Source organism: Talpa occidentalis, unplaced genomic scaffold, assembly GCF_014898055.3.
Source record: "Talpa occidentalis isolate TD23 unplaced genomic scaffold, MPIMG_talOcc4v2.1 talOcc4.3, whole genome shotgun sequence".
NCBI lineage: Eukaryota > Metazoa > Chordata > Mammalia > Eulipotyphla > Talpidae > Talpa > Talpa occidentalis.
In genome coordinates this window covers 97,855,942-97,876,212 of record NW_023603184.1, presented here as the reverse complement: position 1 = coordinate 97,876,212, position 20,271 = coordinate 97,855,942, and the positions used below count along the sequence as shown (strand labels likewise).

Sequence of the window (20,271 nt, the reverse complement as noted above, 5' to 3'; positions counted from 1 at the left end):
CAGAGGTCTCTGGTGCATATGTGCATGTGTGCGTGTGTGTGTGTGTTTGGGTATACGTGTACTGCCCCAGTGAGACTGCAGCTCTTGTAAATACTTGTTCACCTTTTGCAAGAAGGAATCTGAACAATTGCAACTGAAGACACGTTGTTATCATCTAGTCTTTGGGAGATGCTGTTCCTCATTGCAGATGGGTGATTTTCCTTTTTATCAGGTAAGCCATCTGGTTGTTTCATTGCAATTTTAGGCATTGTCGTTGCAGTTATTTTGTTGGGGGAAAAAGAGTCCGTAGAAATAGTCTGGACAGAGCAGGAAGTCGACGTTTGTATGTGAATTAGGACCAATGGTCCCCCTCCTCCCTTTCTTCTCCTCCCCTTCTCCTCCCCTTCCCCTCCCCCTCCTCTCAACCTTCCATGAACTGAAATCAGGTTTGTTTTGCAGTTCAGCATTTTGATACAACATGGGATTCTTTGGCCTGAAATAGCTTGGAAACTGGCCAGTTCTTGCCTTTGCTTGCTTTCACCCTGCTCAAGGTCTCCTTTTGAAGCCCCCTCCTTCACCGGTGCTTTAGAATTGGACTAGCTGGCTGTGAATAGAGGTCATATTGTTCCAAAGGATGGAGCAAAAATTAGATCTCAGTGTTAACCCCCAGGAAGAAGGATGGCAGCAGGACTGCTGCTGGAGCCTAGCATTGCAGGGGTGTTCAGCCTCCCGTAGAGGCTGGGATTTTAGGAGAAATGCTTCAAGCCTCGGGCGGGCGAGAAGGGGACAACGATTGATTACCTTTAACTCTTGCTGAACCGCACTTTAAAAAAGGGAACTTGAAACAATCCCCTCTTCCTCGGAACGCCAAATGGGAAAGATTGAGCTACTTTTAATTAGACAGAGGTCACTATCAGCAATGATACTGCAGAGCCTGTTCGGTTCCTAGTGTGAACCGTCTTGCTTTTCCAAGCAGCACGAGAAATATCTCTGGGTGGACATGAAGTCTTTTCAAACGTCTTTGGCCTTTGTTATCTTGGATTCCCTCTCTCCTACCTGTTTGAGGTATGTGTTTAAAGCCCGCCCCCTCCCCCCCAACGTTGACTTCTCATTTCTTTTGGTTCTCCTCAGTTATTCACTGAGAGTTGTCACTGTCACCCCTCTTTATTAAATAAGTTCAAATAGACTGGGGCTAGGTGCTTTTTCAATTGTGGTGAAATGATCAAAGCCAAAGCAGGGTAATAATGCTCTGTCCATATGTGCTCGGAACTAAATATTTCTGAGTCGCAGTAGCAAACTTGCAAATTGCCAAACGCTGTTGCTATCACACCTATAAAATGTGGCTCCATCTTCTATGGATTTACAGGTTCACGTGGTATTTCTGATGTGCTAGTGTAGTAACAGAACATATTTCTCCATAAAGCACTTTAAATCATCCCAAGAGGATGATGCCAAACAGAAATAGGAAAATTCCATGCTGAGGTTGGTGATTCCTGCTTTGCTTCCTCCTGCCGGGGCAGGGGGTAGCTTACCTTTTCCATTTGCTGCAATACCTGGCCTGCCAGGGTGATGTGATGTAACTTGGAGTTTCTACACGTTCACCAGTGTCTGACACTTTTCTTTCCCCTCATCCATGTATTTTGGAAGCGGCATCACTGTGGTGAGAAACTCCTTTAAATCTCTCCTTGGTGTCTGCTGCCATCAGCCCATCACATCCCTCTTCCAGGAGCAGTGTTGCAATTTAGGCCTTCCTCCACCAAGCTCCTTGAAGAGATTTTTAGATGGTGTCTATTTTAGGAACATAATGTGTAGACAGGAATGGATGGCCACAGAGATTTACCGGAAAACAATTTCGTGGAGAGGGTGAGGTAACATTATAAACCACTAGAAAAGTGGCTGGTTATAGCACATAAACCCAGCTAGGGAATTAGTTTTCATGAAACTCACTGCGAGTCACTTGTGTAGCTTTTGCCTCTATCCTCTTCAGTTGTTAGTCTGGTTGTTTTTCTTTATTTAATTTTTTTCAAATACTTCTTTAGGAGGTCAGTACATCCTGAATGCTCATACTGGAAAAATAGCATGTGGCATTTTGCTGCCCATATTAATAGCCTCCCTTTACAGAGCCCCCTCTGGCTGGAAAATTTGGTATCTGGAGCCTTATTTATTAGGGCCATTTTGCTTTAAGGCCTGGTCAGAAGGGTTTCTCCCTCTTTGGGAGGGAAGGAGGGCACAATTGGAGGCCTAATTAATTATACAGTATCCAATAAGGCACTGGGGATCTCAGTCTGGATCTACATTACCGACTAACGATACCAGGGGCAAAGGGACAGACCAGAAACCCAGAAGAAAACTTCATTGCCAACGGCACAGGAATGAAAATTCCAGAAGCTCACAGAGGAATCCAGTAAAAACCATTCTAGCTCCTTGTGTAGAGGACAATATCAGGGAACCCAGAGATGGATTCACAGAGGGAAAAATATAAGAGCACCTTCTTCGGGTAAGACAGACAAGGAAAGGAAAAATCTAGGGCCTGTCTGGTGGTATTTCTAGAACGTTATAGAGCAGGCAGTCCCTATGGATTTATCTTGGTGTGAGCATCCCTCCAAAATTTACCCAGGGGCCCATAAAAGGTATTATTTTCTTCCTGAATAATTGGAGGCCTAACCCCTTACCACCTCTCAGCAAACACCTGGAACTTAAGGCCTGACCTCCCCACTGCCTTGGAAGGGGGAAGGGAGGAGAAAGAGGAGATTATAGGGGTGGTGGGTGGTGGTGGGAGGCTATTTGATGCTCTAGCAGCTTTCCACCTGGGTCAATGGGCTGTGAGCTATGAAGTAATCACTTTCCTTTGAAATTCTCATTAGTCAATTGAGCCTGTTTCCCAGCTGTTCACATTCTGCTCTTTAAAGTAGGGGCTGAGAAAAGATTTATTCTCAGAGCAATCTTGGTGGGGGCGGGGCGGGGGGGGGAGGAGAGAAACAAACAAAAAACTAAGCCCAACTTCCCCAAACTGTGTTTTTCCTTTTGTCCATATACCTATCTTACTATTTATTCTTTTATTTAAGAGGACATACAGAATTTTCTGGATGCCAGTCACTCTTCTAAGCCACTTTACAAATACACTTCTCATTTAATTCTATGAAGTAGGTAATCACCAACTTATGGATGAGGAAACCAAGGCACAGTGTGGTTAACCTTGCCCTTGGTTAAACAAGAAGGGACTGAGCCTGAACTTGAACCTGAACATTGAGGCGTCTGTCTTCCGGACTGTTTCTTAACTACCTGTGTGATCAGAGAGCTACAATGTAGCTCGCATAGTCAGGACTTGTATTAGAGGTTCTGGGGTGCCCCTCTTCTGCCCTGTAAACAGATTTAGGTGGGTGCAGTCTTCGCGGCACCAATATATAATTTGTTTGCTCTCCTACATGTCAAAAATTTAAAATACTTCAGTTTAGAATTATTCCCTAAAACTACCCCATTCATTAATTTAAAAATGCACTTGTGCCTCCCTATTTTAGGTTCTAGAAAATGGTAAGTGAAATAAAAATCCCTGCTGACATGGAACTTTCAGTCCGATAGTGGAGTTAAACAGTTGACAAATCATGTGTAAGGAAGTCACAGTGACTATGTGTTTTGGAGAAAAAATAAAGCAGTGCAAGGCCATAGGTGTAGATGGAGGCATGAGGAGAGAAAATGATGTTGAGCGCCAAGAAGTTATTTTTTATTTTAATGAGTTAGAGAAGAGCATTCTGGGCTGTAGGATGGAAGATGGCACAGAGGTCCTGAAAGGCACAGCTGGTCACATGTTGGAGGAATGGCACCTGCCTTGTGAGTCATCCTGAGAGCAGAACAAAAGGAAGGAACTAGGTGACCAGTAGGATCTGTGGGGCCTCCTCAAGTACATTTAGGATTCAAAGTATCCCTCCCTTTTATAAAAAGAAAATCCATGAGCAATGTCACTAAACATAAATCTCATAAAATAGTGACAAGTTAGTAGGTTTAAAAAAGGAAACCAGTCATTTCCACATGCACAAAAAAAGTTTGAAAATTTTGTGAAGTTCTGTGGAAAATGCGATAGTTCCTAGAATGCAACATCATTGGCCCAAAGATGTTTACAGGACACTATTTGATAAAATAACAATATTTGAATGAGATTGTTGGTTAGATGGCTGCAAGCTAGCAGTTAAAATTTAAAAAGCAACACCAGTCAACTAGTCAGTAGTGCTCACTATGAGGACTTTCCCCATGAATGACCGAGCCCAGGAGGAGTAGGCTGAGAGCAGACCCTGAGGGTGCAACCAGGTTTGTATCCCCAGAGTGGCCAGGCACTGTAGGGGTCTGAGGAGAACAACAATGTATTTTTTTTAATGAATATAAGGAATGTGTTTTCAAAATAATATGGCAAAATATAAAAATCAACCTTTCATTTTTCCCCTATATTAGACCTTTTGTTACTGTATTTTTATTCCCTCAAATTTCACATTCTAATGGCTTGTCTTCTTATTTCCTGGCTATTTGCTCCCAGCCCCTTAGTTACTACCAATATCGTAGTTCTCTCTAGCAATTGTGAGCTTCTTTTCAAACTTGGAGAAATCTTGCTTCTTAGTTTGTCCCAGGAAGCGGTAAAAACCCTTGCCTACTCATGTGGCTGTGTTTACTTTGGTGCCGTGTCTACAGCCTTGTCTTTTATTTTGATGAAATATCGCTTATCTTTGGCTTTAACTTTCTTCTCTTGTCATGTGTGTCTTTGATGTCCTATGTAAGAAATCATTGCCTAATACAAGGTCATGTAGATTTATTCCTGTCTTTCCCTATGAGTATTGGAGTTTTAGTTCTCACTTTGAGGCCTATGATCCATTTTGAGTCATTTTTTGTATATAAAGTGAAGTAGGGTGCTGATTTCCTCTCATTCTTTTGCATCCTGGCATCCATTTGTCCCAATACTGTTTGATGAAAAGGCAACAATATTCCACGCCCCTCCCTCCCACTTGAGTTGTCTTGTTAATCTTGCCTTATTTAAGTGTATCTATGCCCTCTTGAGCATTCCCCAAACTTTAAAGTATCACAAAATTGACCCATATATCCTTAACTGTTAAACACATTTTTGACCTAACTAATATCAAAATTTTTCATATTATAATTGAAAGCACATTCATTTGTGACTCTACTGGAAATTTAAGAAGTTAATGATGTACAATTGAGTAACGAGCTACTATTTTTTGAGAAAGATTACTAGTTATTTCTAAGAAATATCTCTACTGTATTACATGTGCTCTCTGGAACTCATGCAAACAGTGCCCATGTTCTTTATAATATTGATATATGCCGCTAATCTGTTTCTCTTGTTTCCCACTGAGGGGAAACTTGAACGCAAGATAAAGGTGTGCCATTCTAAGACAATTGGTTGCTGTGTTAGTTTGCTAGGGATGCCAGAACAAAACACCACAGACCAGGTAACTTAAACGGCAGAAATTTATTTCTCGAAGTTCTGGAAGTTAAAAACCCCAAATCAGAGCGTCAGCAGGCTTGCTTTGTGCTGTGGCCTCTCACCTTGACTTGTTGATGGTGGCCTTCTGACTCTGTCCTCACATGTTTTTTTCTTTGTATGTGGGCATCCTAATACCTCTTTTTATACCCAAATTTCCTCTTAAGAGGAGACTAGTAAGTTGTAATAAGGGTACCCTAATGGCCTCGTTTTTAACTTCATCACCTTAAAGTATTTTTCAAATACATTCACATTCTGAGGTGCTAGGTGTTGAGGTTTTAGCATGTGATTGTGAAGGTGTCACATTCTGCACATGGCTGTTGTCTTTGGCTGCACTGATGATGACAGCTAAAATAATGGCAAAGAAGATTGAAACTGCTAAGTTATTTGTTGTTGATGAAACTGTTTTTATACTAATGGTGGACTTTCATTATTCATGCTTTCCTCCCACTGGATATAAGGAGTCACTTGTGTATTTGTATTTGTTAATAATCCAATAAAGGCAATTAATTTGATTTGTATTTAAAAAGGCACGTTGAATAACAAGTGGGCAGAGCAAAATCGTGGTGATTCTGCTACCATTTGCATACTGGAAAGTCACGTTTTTGCTCCTATCTATAAGTTTTCTGAACTAAAGCTCTTTATTTCAGTAAGAAAAATGATTCCAAAGGGATATTAAAAATTGAAAATTCGTGGTAAATTTATAAATAAAATAATTATTTTCAAAATATGTCAAAAAGCAATTGAAAGTGAATGAGGTTTATAAAAATAATGTCTTGGAATGTACTGCAGCTCAGAGTTGAAATCTAGGGAGAAAGTGATGAGTAAAAAAAGTTATGACAGGTAGTCCAGACTTTGAACTTTTGGGTAGTTTTTGCAGGAAGCTATTTTTCTCCTAGGATGAATCAGTTCAACTGCTTTCAGACTTTTTTTCTTGGTCATTCTGGTTAAAAGTTAAAATTCTAGTAAGTGTGCAACTGGTTGTCCTAGGTTGGGTTATGAAACTGATTCTTTCAACTGGGTTCCTTGACTGACAGTCCCATCAAACTATGCCCCATTCAGGAAGTGTAATTCCACCCAAACAAAACAGTCTACAAACACAGTGTTAGAAGAATGAGTACATATATCATGAGACTTTTTACAATCGTTAAACTAAGGGTTTTGCTTAGGAAAAAGCTGTGAAGAAAAACTAATAGTTAATTTCTGGCTTATGTGATTACATATGATGTCTTTATAAATTTGTTTTTAAAAAACAGGAAATTACACTTTATTTTTCTTATGACAAAAGCAATATAAGCTAATTACACCAAATTAAAAAGAAATTATTATGGACTCAAGGTGTTAAAAATGACCCCCATAAAGCTACATAAAAATTATCAGTATTAATAATTTATTTTATAAATTAAAGCATTTTTGACTCAAATCCTCCGAAAGGTTGATTTAAAAATCAGAATAAAAGTGTATGTTCTTTTTCAAATGGAATTGCTTGACTCTATTTTGTACAAATATATTGATTAGATCGCCAATAAAAATCATAAACTCAGTGTAAAGTTTTTGCAGAAACAGTTGAATATCTGAATATTTTAACGTCCACAAATATTGTTTAATAAAGTTATAGTATTTAAAAAACTATAACAATAGATGACCTTTTAGAAGTTCGTTATAAAGTTAGTTTTTAAATGTCAAAAGGTGCTGTCCCCCAAATTGTCTGATTTGGTGATCTAATTTTCCCGTTAGAACTCAGCAAAAATTCATGGAGGTCATATTTATGTAGTTTCTATTATTTACAGTGAACTTTTATTCATCAAAATTGACTTCAGGTTGAGAACACTAAAATCAATTAAAATATATGTAAATTCTGACACAGTCAGTATAAAAATTTTAAAACTACTTATAATAAAACTCATTAAGCTGGCAAAATCGAACTATAAGAGTGTACAATAGAATGATGACATAAGTGTATTAAGAGCGTCTGCTCTCCAGGATGAGATGGCAATGCGGTGACTCATTGTTAGTATATGTTGAATTGTGGAATGTGATATTATTTGTGTTGAGGGAGGCATCTCTGTGAAGAGAAATAGATGTCTTAGATATCAATATCTAGATTACTTTAAAGAAAATATTAATAATTTAAAAATTAAAGTATCAAATAAATAAAGGAAACCACAGTTCAGGGTTTCCAGTTATATATTTACAGAGGAGGGAAAACTGAGAATTCTGACACATGAAATACACTATGTAAGAAATTCAGTAGATTTGGAAATCCTGGAAAGAGTTCTTTTGAGACTTAACAAATGCTACCAAGCAGCAGTTTTGATATTACCCTGGAATGTGATACGCCATTTAATAAGGCCAGTGGTATTTTGGGCTATGTATGTCAGTGTGTTGGTACAAAACCAAAGAGGCAACAGATTGGTTTCAGGTCCAAAGTACCATAATTTCAGTATTTTGTGGGCCTCAGCGTTTCAGATTTCAGGTGATTTAAGAGTCTGGAAGATTGTACACCAATATTTAAGGCATTTAGAGAATTATAGATCAACCTGTATGAATGAAGACGAGTGAAGAAATTCCAAAAAGGAAGCCAGAACATAGCTAACAAGTTAGATAAAAAAATCAGTAAGCCAAGAAAATGAAAATAAGTGGTTGGTCTCTGTAAGAATCCCTATAAAGTAACAAAATGGAATTCCAGCTCTCTTCTCTAGGACCAAACTTTTTCTTACTCTTTATGCTTTCTTTTTCCCTTTGTAGACATTTTGCTTTATCCTCTGTTTTGCATTTCATTTCCAACCCTCCCTCCCCTCACTAGGTTTTTGAAAAATATTTTCCACAATCATATTGTCAGTGTGTTTGATACATATAGAATATAATCCAAAAATAGAAAAGTCATTAACATGTTTTCAGCAGTATTTTCAAAGTGTGGTCCACAGAACCCATTGAGTTCCCTTGAAATCTTTTAGGGAGTCCATCAGGTCAAAATTATTTTGATAAAAATACAAAAAAAATTTGCCTTTTAGACCATATTATTAATTCTACTGATCAATTAAAATTCTTCGTCTTAACACTTACCAAAATAGCAATATCAAACTATACTTGTAGTCATTATATTCATCACTTCATCCCCAATAAAACCAAATAAATTAATTAAAAGCTCATTTTACTAAAGAAATGTTTTTGGTAAAGGAGTAAAAAGTAGTTCAGCTACACACACCAACAAGTATGTTACATGATCTGTGTGATGAAATGGAAGTATGCCTACATAAAGACTATTTGCCACCTACCACAGTATGATGATTCACTCAAAGAAAGCATTTTGTGCAGTTGTTTTTCCATGGAATACCATTTTCACTTGAGAGAATGACTGACAGAAAAATTGTAGTTATTCAGATTTGGATATTTCTCAGACAGTTTTTTGGAAAATGAATGAAGTGAGCCTGTCATTTCAAGAATAATAAATAACTGATAATATTTGTTACCAATGACAGCATTTAAACTTTCAAGAAAAAAAAATTACAATTTTGGAAAGCTTATATTTATCGCCATGACAACAGCTTTGCTCAAAACTTAAAAGGATTTTCTGATGCAATTAGTGGTGATGTTAATAGAGGGATAATGAAATGTTTCAATATTTCAAGTTACTGCAAAACTCAGTCTACTAGTATTTTACAAATGAGTGATGGATAAGTGATACAAAATCATACCTGGATAATAGATCCAAAATGTGCTAGACTAACTCTTTTGTAACTGATTATTTCTCACCTCAAATATCATTTCATCAACATGTTATTTGTTATTGTTATATGTAAATTAATAAATATCTTTAAATTTTTTGTTTTTTAATTTCAATAAACAACCCATATAAACTAAGTTTTTTGGGGTCCTCAATAATGTTAACAATATAAACAATTCTAAAACAAAAATTTATATGACAAGGATGAATTCAATTCATCACATTCCATGGTACATTCATGTCTACTATGATGAGACATGCATTCATTGAGATTATTACAATGCAGGTAACTAAGTCCCCTGAAATGCTGAATAGAGACAATGTCTATCACATGCTAGTAAGTTTTCCATGACTGTAGTATGAACTGCACATATCATCACTTTAGTTTGATAAGTTCTAGTGAAAGTGAGCAAAAAGTGTTTCAAAGCAAATAGAGATTATAAAAGATAAATGTTCTGACACTCTTACTTGGATTTTCATCATCCAAAGTAAGAATTTTCTTTTGGCCTTTTATGAAATACCAACTTCTACTTAGAATCTGCCCTTTATACAATCACCACTGACATTAATAGGCATGTCAAATCTTCACCGTAGTTTAAAACTGTAAGTTCTGCCTTGGGGTAAAAACCCAATTTGTTCAGGATGGCTGGCTTCTGTGAGTTGTCTGGGTGTATCTGTTCTCCATGGCCTAACCACCCTATTATTAGTCCTGTAGAAGTAATTGCATTTCTGCAGATATCCAAAGCTGTTTCTGTCTCCAAGCCTTTGCTGCTGCTTCTTTCTCAGTCTGAAAAGCTATGATCTCTTCTTTCTCCAAAAATGATTCATTATCCTTTAGTGCTGTGGCTGTACCAGGAACAAGACCCCGATTGCAGCACTGTATTGTGTTCGTTCTCTGCCTCCCTTTACTATTCTGTGTATCTTTGCAATATGTCTGTTGCCGACGCAACGGTACTAAGTATCCTCACCACTGCCTATTTCAGTTTTGGGGACAGCCCAAACTCAGTAGATGTTTGCTAAATGAAAATGAAACAAAATAAAAACAATTTCAGGGTATCATTTAGCTCCTGAGAAATCCATACTTTATAGAATGTTTTGGCAAATACCACTTGTACAAAAATATGCTTATGAAGCATGAAATGACTGCCTACCTATGCTATATTTAAGCCCGGCTTTTCAAGTTATTCTGAATGTGTTTTTTCTTATTATTATCTTTAGCTTTTATGAGTTGATTTAATGTCTGAGAAATCTGATTACCTCCTTTTTATTATTTTTTTGAGTTATACTTCAGATATTGTTAGGGCCTCCCTGGTGGTGCAAGGGGTTAAGATGCAAACAATGAAGCTATCTGCAGTCACTGCAGCACGAGTTCAATCCCTGGCCAGGGAGCTACCCACATGACGCAGCAGACCTCTTCTGTCTCGCCTGCTGCTCCCCTCAGCAGTGTATTTTAGTCAAATCCGCCTGTTCTGTTCCCCACTCTGTCTCTGGTGAATCCTCTCACCCCCCTTACCTCTGGCCTGTACCCCAGTTCTTGTATGCACAATAAAAAATAAATCTTAAAAAAAATTGTTATTAGTATTTTAATGTTTTCTTTTTACTTTTGTTATTTGCATCATGAGATCACAAGGCTTCTTTCAGTTTTGTAGTTATTGGGTGTTATGTCTTAACACCATCCCAATAATCCAGATAATCCAAATTTGCCATCCCAAATAATTCAAAAATTTGCCATCCCAAATAACCCAAAAATGTAATTTTAATTACTCCACATTATTCCACTAGTCTTAATTATTCCTTTAATCTATTATTACACATTATATTTATGATTAGCATTTATGCTCATTTCTCAATCTGATGGACAAATGAGAAGAAACATTGATGGTAAAATTCTTTAGCATTATAATGATGTTCACAGCTTGATTGATTCTTAGAGTAGAACAGTCAGGAAGTTGGTCAGAGCAGAAATAATTTCCTTAATCATCCATTTTTTCATTTCACAGATACATATTGAGAACCTACTATGTATAAGACTAGGTGCCAAGATATCTACTCTTTTTTTGTTTAAGATTTATTTATACAAGCACTGGGTACAGTCAGAAGCCTGGGAGGGTGAGAGAATTCATGAGAGCGGGGAGCAGAACAGGCAGACTGATGAAGTACACTGCTGAGGGGAGCAGCAGGCAGCAGGAGAGTTCTGCGCGCCATGTGGGACCCTACTCCGGTGGCCGGGGAGCAGCCGGGGATTGAACCGGCGCTGCAGAAGCTGCAGGCAGCTTCGCAACCCAGTGCTCAATCGCTGCACCACCGGGGAGGCCCCCTAAAGCATTGTTTTGAAAAAGAATTCATTACTTCTCTGAGATTCTGAATATATTATATGCTATCTCTAAGCGACAATATTACTATCAAGAAAATCAACATTCATATTTGTATTTTCTTCTGGCCTCAATGCAAATTCTGTACTGTGCCATGAAGGGTCATAATAGGAGTCAAAATTCCACCTTAAATTTAGAACAAAGGTTTTTCTTTTTCATAATGACCAATGTAAAGCCATAGACATTCTATGAGAAACAGTCATTCTTGATTTTAGGCAAAAACAAATTATTTAAGAAATGTTTTTATCAACCAAATATTGTAGTTATTGTTATTCTTTCTATAAAATTCTCAACTGCTTAAAGTCCTTTAGTGGATTTTAAATTTAAGAATTAGAAAAGGGTCAAGACATTTTATTTCATAAACAAGAAAGGAAAAGAATCAAACAATCATCATTACTTACATAGTTATCATTGAGGTGTAGCTTTTTAAATAATTTAGGATTCCTTGTATATTTACAGAGTTATCCAACACTCACTACAACCTAATTTTAAAATATTTCCACTTTGAAATGCAAATCAAAACTACCATGAGATACCATCTTACACCAGTGAGAATGGCACATATTAAAAAAACTAGCAACAACAAATGTTGGCGAGGGTGTGGAGAAAAAGGAACTCTTCTGCACTGTTGGTGGGAGTGCAAACTGGTCCAACCACTATGGAGAGCTGTGTGGAGATTTCTGGACCTACTAAACATAGAGCTTCCATATGATCCAGCAATTCCACTCCTAGGTATTTACCCAAAGGACACAGAAACATCCATTCCAAAGAACACCTGCACCCCTATGTTTATAGCAGCTCTATTTACAATAGCTAAGCTTTGGAAACAGCCCAAATGCCCAAAAATAGATGACTGGATCAAGAAGATGTGGTACATATATACCATGGAATATTACTCAGCATTCAAAAAAGATAAACACATGCAATTTGCAGCAACATGGATGGAGCTGGAAGGGATCATGCTTAGCGAAATAAGCCAGAAAGAAAAAGAAAAATACTGGATGGTCTCACTCATAGCAGGAATCTAGAAAACTTAAATAAGGGACCAGGAAAATGAATAACTATAAGAAAGTGAAAATCAAAATCAACAAAAAACTATGAACCAGAGACACTTTTTGGGGGGTGGGTGGCGGGAGGGGAGGGATTGGGGTCAGAATGGGGGGGTTGCAATTGTATGGGGAATATAAAAATAAAATTTATTATTTAAAAAAATAAAAAATAAAATATTTCCACTTTGAAAAGATAGCTAATGCCCATTTCCAATAACTCTCCATCCTCTCATTCCTAGGCAACCACTACTTCATTTTTGTCTTTTGTAGACATTTTCTAAGAATGTACTTATGCAATATTGTGTCTTGCTTTTTTCATTCATAGTATTTTTGAACTTCATTCATGCTGTAGCATATCAGTCCTTCATTCCTTCTGATTGCCCAATAATATCCCATTGCATGGATTTACCATATTCACCAGTTAGTACACATTGAAGTGGTTTCCACTTTTTGACTATTACAAAAAGTTTGCTATGAATATTCCCATACAAGACTTTGTGTAGATATATGATTTCTTTTTCCTGGTTACATACCTGGTAGGACAATAGATCTAGTTTAACATATGAGAAAGAATGAAAATATTTTCTGAAATGGTCATACCATTGAACATTCCTATCAGCAATGTATAAGGCTTCTGATTTCTTTACATTCTCTCCAACATTTGTTATTACCTTTTTTTACTATAACCATTCTATTTGGTGTGATATGATATCACATTGTGGTTTTGATTTTCATTTCCCTTATGACTACTAATTTCAGCATGCATATTTGGCTATTCATTTTTTTAGACAAATATTCATCTAAATCCTCTACTTGCTTTATTTTTTAATAATTTTTAAAGATTTATCCATTTATTTTATGCATACAAGAGCTGGTGCACAGGCCAGAGATGCGGGGGATGAGAGGATTCACCAAAGACAAAGCAGGGAGCAGAACAGGCAGACCAACTGAAACATACTGCTGAGGGGAGCAGCGGGCAAGACAGGAGAGGTCTGTTGCTCCCTGGCCAGACAGGGATCTAACTCGTGCTGCGGTGGCCAGGGACAGCTTCATAGTGCGGTGCTCAACACCTTGCACCACCAGGGAGGCCCCTTCCTCCATTCACTTTTAAACTAGACATTTGTCTTTTTATTATTGACCTGTCTGAGTTTATTTATTTATTTATTTATGCAAGCATTGGGTACAGTCAGAAGCGTGGGAGGGTGAGAGAATTCACCAGAGCCAGAGCGGGGAGCAGAGCAGGCAGACTGACGAAGTACACTGCTGAGGGGAGCAGCGGGCGGCAGGAGAGGTCTGCGCACCATGTGGGACCCTCCTCCGGTCGCTGGGGAGCAGCCGGGGATCGAACCGGCATTGCAGAGGCTGCGGGCAGCTTCGCAACCCAGCGCTCAACCGCTGCGCCACCGGGGAGGCCCTGACCTGTCCGAGTTTTTAAAAAATAAATATGTCCTTCATATACTCCCTTATCAGATCTGATTTGTAAATAATTTCTCCCATTCTGTGGGTTGTCTTTATTTTCTATATGTTGGTTTTTGAACTAAAAGTAATGTTTTATACAGTACATTTTATCATTTTTTTGATCACTTATGCCTTTGGTGTTATATTTAAAAAGTTATTACCTAACCTAAGGCTATGAAGAATTACTCATATCTTTTAAACATTTTATAGTTTTAGCTCTAACATTTGTATTCATGATTCATTTGTAATTACTTTTGTATGGCCCTATACACAGTTCCAAATTCTTTTGGTCATGGATATCTAATTTTTCTAGCACTAATTGTTGGAAAAATTATTCTTCTCCTATTCATTTTTTTGTCATCTTTATCAAAATTTCATTGATCAATGTCTTAATAAGTTGCTAATCGAAAGCAATGCATTAATAAAAATTCTTGCCTTCTCTTATTTATTCAAAATGAATCAGAATAAGAACAATTGTTCTTACTTTATACCAGATGATTAATATTAAGAAATCTATCTGCTCATTATAAAATGGAGTTACCCCCCCATAAATTATGTCAATTTCACCCACAGTGTCCTTTACTATACGAAGTTCTGTATTTTATTTTTGTGCAGCTTTTGAGTTTTGAATTATTATGCTTGCCCCTCTCATTCTTGGAAGATGGCATTGTTATTCCAATCATTTTAGTGATTAATTCATCGACTATTTTATTGTGGAACTCTAATGAGTAAAGCACTTTGCATGGTATAGTGATACAAGGTGCTTGTGGACTATAACAGAAATAAGACATATTCATAAGTATATATAATGGGAGGTAGAAGTCAGCAAGTAATGCAAGAAGTGTAGATAAATGCTTACAGGGATTCAAAAATGACTTGCTATTTGTTTTGAGGAAATGCTGGTAGATGAAGGGATTAACAGCTTATATGACAGCAAATTTGACTCTGCATTGGGATACAATGAATAATAAATATCTGATTGATGAATAAATGAAATACATGTAGCTATTAAGAAGTATGACCTGTGATAAAAAATAATTATGAATAATACTGTATAAGACATGCCAGTTAACATTTTATTGTCTCTCAGGTCCAAGTTCACTCTTTGGTGCCTAGCCAGCCATAGTACATTTATGCCATTTAAGCATTTGTCCTGTACAATGAGCGTGATATTAATCTTTCTCAACAGAGATCACTGAGGGAACATTGCAGAAGTAATGAGCTGCTTTCCTGGATTTAAATGCTACATTTTTATTTCATTTGCTCCTGTTTACCTGGTTTATTAAAGATCTGTGAAGGGAGGGTGTGTGTGTGTGTGAGTGTAGACATCAGAAGATATTCTTCCCCAGCACATGCTCAATTGGGGCATGTGACTTGACATACAGATAAGGGCCCAATGACCACTGGCCATAGCCCTCCCAACATGGGCATAACACACTCCTGGACTTATGCCCACAGACATGCCCACTTCTCCTGAAGGTCTGTCTACCTGCCTTGGCTAACCTGAGGCTTGGAGATTATTTTAAACAACCAAAACCATAACAGACTACAAGTTCTTTGATTCTGATATCTTTTTTAAAAGTGAAATTATCGGGCCTCCCCTGGTGGTGCAGCAGTTGAGCGCTGTGCTGCGAAGCTGCCCACAGCCTCTGTAGCACCCTTTTGGTCCGGGGAGGGTTCCACATGGCGCGACAGACCTCTCCTGCCTCGCCTGCTGCTCCCCTCAGCAGTGTATTTCATCAGTCTGTCTGTCCTGTTCCCGGCTCTGGCTCTGGTGGATTCTCTCAGCCTCCCACGCTTCTGACTGTACCCAGTGCTTGTATAAATAAATAAATAAATTTAAAATAAATTTGCTTTCTTAAAAAAAAAGATAAAAGTGAAATTATCCATCATTTTCTAAAGAATGCCCCTTAGATAGTGGTGAGGTAGACCTAGCAAATGATCACAAAACACTAATGTAAGGAAATTTGTCATTTTTTCTCCATAGCATAACTCTTTTAAAAAATCAAGTGGGGGGGGAGGCTCCCTGCTGACTCAAGGGGTTAACTCTCAGCACTATGAATCTATCTGCAGCAGCCACTACAGCTCGAGTTCGATCCCCAGCTCTGCCCAGGGAGCTAATCCACATGGTGCATCAGCAGACCTCTCCTGTCTTACCCACTGCTCCCCTCAATAGTGTATTTCAGTTAGTCTGCCTTTTCTGCTCCCCACACTGTCTCTAGTGAATCCTTTTACCCTCCGCACCTCTGCCCTACACCCCAGTTCTATGCAAAAATAAAATAAAAAACATTAGATATTCCCCTTAGGACTTAATTGAGATTCTTTGAAACATATCAGAAATAAGCTAAGAAATTATCTCATTTCCCTTTAGGAGTGCTGCCCACAGATAAAGTATTTTTTGTTATTTGCATTCCCTGAGGAAGTACTTTCTCAGGACCGTAATATTAATTGTTTCCTTTCTCATAAGCAGCCCTGCATTTTTTTTTAATAAACAGCATACTGGCAAGACAAAGTGGCCAATTCATTTCAAAGAGGAAGAAATTTTTCCATTACAGTCTGTTGATCAAGAAATTTCACTTGTAGACGAAATATAATTTAAGGTGTACATAAAATGCACCTCAATTTACTTTTAACAGAGATTTTTCTAAGGGGAAGATGTATAAAATATTAAAAGGTTATGGGTGCTAAGTGGAACCTTAGAGATGATAGGTATACTAGTCTCTCATTTTATGAAACTCGTATCCTGTGAAGTTCAATCCCACATTTTGTAGATGAAGAAATGGTCAAAAGAAGTGAAATGATGTGTATCTGTTCACCAAAACAGCTAGATGAATTTTGAACAATTTCTTGTGTTCAATTCTGCTGTCTTTTCTACACCCACTTTCTCTGGGATCCTGATTTTGTATTTAAGTCTTGCTGCAACATAGAATGAGATATCTTTCCCTTCTTATCCAAATTTTCCTTTTCTCTCTACCTAGAGTTACATCTGGCCTTCAGTGTGATAGAAGCTTCCAAGATGGCTCATTTAGTGTCTCTGGTTTTCATTATCCACATATTTTTTAATTGTTTATTTCCTATGATTTCATAGTTACCATGATTGTGATTTACTTTTGTTACACATAAAGTGCAATAAGAATATTTTTATAAACTTTAGTGTTTTGATTTTCACATTTTTTAAACTACCACTATCATTTTTATATTTTTAGCACTCTGGAAATTTTGTATTTCATTATGGTGACAAAGGGCAAACATGCAGGTAATTCAGTGGACCCTTTTCTGTTCCTACCCAACTAGATTAAGCTTTAACATTTGACAAATTTAAAATTTGACAATTTTTTTCTTTCTTACTCTCTTACCCAGTTTCCTCTTCTAGAAAATGGGAATGACTTGTTTTCTTCAAAGTTTAGCAATTGACTAATACCTGTGTTCATGGTTTTCTTTAGAATGTTACAACAAATCTGTACATCTCTTCTCAGTTCTTTTCTTGACTGTCCTTAAATGCCACCAATGAAATTAACTGACATAATTGAGTTTGATACCCAATCATTCACTCATTATTTCACTCAGCAGATATTATAAGCATAGTACCAGGCACTATGCCATGAGCAGAGATATATTTCCAGTAAATCTGATATAGCAGAATCAGGGCTGGAGTCAGACAAATCAGTATTCCTATCCCAGCTCTTAGCTGTATATTGAATCACTTAGATTAAGGTATATTTTTCTCCAACTTTCATTTTCTCATCTTAATAATAATAATAAATATATTTTAATATTGTAGGGTAAAGTCTACATAGTTCATGTTCACGGAGTCCATAGCATAGTGCTTGGCACTGAATGAGCAGAGACTTTTTAATACTATTAACATTCTGTTTAGGTTTTTTTTTTAAGTTATCCAAAGGATCATAATAACTTTACATCTGTTACATGTCCTTAGCATTTTTCCTTTGTTTTCCTGCCAAATTTCCTTTTTTTAATAAAACCCATTTCAGCTTTCACCTACTTAGGAGGCTTCTACTCCTATTGTGAAAGGATCAGTTCTGACCTTTTCTCTGCTTCCTCTGCTTCATAAATAACTTACCTCTTACACTAACACAACAATGTAATCTATTGTTATTTAAGTGTTTCTCTTCTAGCAGTTAGTCTGCTTCTCTTGAACAGAAACCTTCTCTTGCATATATGTGTGTCCTAAACTCAAAATCAGGCTTGATAACTGTTAGGCCACTCAATAATTATTTGCTCTTTTTTAAAGATTTTATTTATTTTTGTGTAGAACTGGTGTGCAGGCCATTGGTGCACAGCCTGAGAGAATTCACCAGTGATAGACTGGGGAGCAGAACAGGCAGATCACTGCTAAGGGGAGCAGTTGGAGAGACAGGAGAGGTCTGCTGTGCCATGTGGGTTAGCTCCCTGGAGGGGGTTGAACTCAGGTCATAGTAGTGGGCCTTTGTGGTAGTAGTGCTGACACTTAACCCCTAGGCCACCAGGGAGATCCCAATAATTATTTATTCTTGAACAGATTAAACTATACCTTAAGGTATAAATATCTTCCAATATACACAAAATAGTCAGCATCAAAATATCTAAAGCTTTATTTATTGAATTTGAATTTATTTATCTGAATAGCAGCAAGTTATATTTATAAATACTATATTGTCTAAATTTTCTATATATTTTGTAAACAAAATTTGTTTCTTTATTTCAAAATCTTTTTAGAGAAAATATAAATTTCATTATGAGTGATGTGTTTTACATATTTTCCCTAGAGATAACTGTCACATTAAAATGTCAGACTTCATCTTTAAATTAATGAAGATATGACCAAGTATAATGTAACTGTTCAGTTTTAAAGAGTGATTCTTTTTTTAATGCATTGACTCAGATAATATAATTAGATTATTTCATCATTTGTTGAGCTTTTTGAAACTTAAATATTTCTTATTTATGTCATTATTTTATGAATAAATTGCAAACATTTTTTTCTTAACTTGAAATAGAGATACTGAATTAAGGACTGGCCAGGTAGATTCCTGGTTAGGAATGTAGTAATTCTAATTTAGGGTAGTAATATAATTTTTGGCTACTAGTTCATAAAATGTACTGATATAAAACTTGAAATGTCAGTACCTTAAAGTATAGAAATAGAAAAGATGTTTGGTTGTCAAATATGTTTAAAGTTCAAATTTCTTACAGGTTCTTTCAATTATAAAGGAATAAAGTAAAATAAGATTTATCTTTCATGTAACTTTAATGAGTTAAAGCTTTACACATCTCACATTCACTTTGCCAACTCAGTGGATATAGTTCTCTAATAGTAATTTTAATGTACAAACATATACATATATACATAAATATCACACATATGCATACATGTTTCTTAAGTGTATGAAATCAAAAAGAAAACAATTTGAACAATTCAGACTGTAAATAAATATTTCTACGGTGAACGCTATCTGAAAATAAATTATTTTCTTTTCCAAGTCTCTAGAACACAACATGAAATCAAGAACTGAAGACAAAGGCTTTTGACTATCCCACATATTTTTTCATATCTTGCTTCTAACTGAAGTCTAGATGAACTCACACGTCAAATTGTCTTTAGAAGCTCTTTTAAACCTGACATTTGGAAAGGAGACACTAATAGGGATTAAAGGATGCAGTAGAGAGATTTCTAAACTTTATCATTCCCTTCTAGAAAGAAAAGGAACGAACTTAAAAGTAGAAGAAAAGTATAATTACTTTTATATCTGTGCAAACTACTAATAAGAACACAGAGAAAAAGTATATTTTTAGGAGATTTTCAACACTAATGGTGAATACAATTAGTTTTTGTCTTAGGGGTAAACTCCATGCCATCTGTGTTTGATCAAAGTGACTGAAAACCTTTAGAACTTGCTTCATGTGAACTTAATATCTTGAAATATTTTTTTAAAAAAATCAAGAAACAAAACAATAAAAATTAAACATGTATTGAATTTTATAGTTACCTATTGTAGAATAATACAGATAAAAATCACTATGACCTTGTGAATAGAAATTGTGTCAGAGCAATTTAATTTACTTCTGTGACAAAGTATAAAATGTCATGTTAATCAACAAAAAAGTAATAGATATCATGTATCTCTGTTTCAGGGAGGCTTTTGCATATCACTGCACAATCTTTCATGGTTTGCCAACTTTTATATCAGAATTGAGATGAAC

At 36.6% G+C, this 20,271-nt stretch overlaps 1 protein-coding gene across 1 annotated transcript in view; it reads left to right on the top strand.

Moving 5' to 3' along the window:
- The first annotated feature begins 224 nt into the window (after positions 1-224).
- Positions 225-20,271, top strand: part of SCN1A (sodium voltage-gated channel alpha subunit 1) — a 120,868-nt gene continuing 100,821 nt past the window's right edge. Inside the window, exon 1 of the mRNA XM_037523452.2 lies at positions 225-1,044. The gene's annotated coding sequence lies outside the window, so the exon portion shown is untranslated. The remainder of the gene's footprint in view (positions 1,045-20,271) is intronic.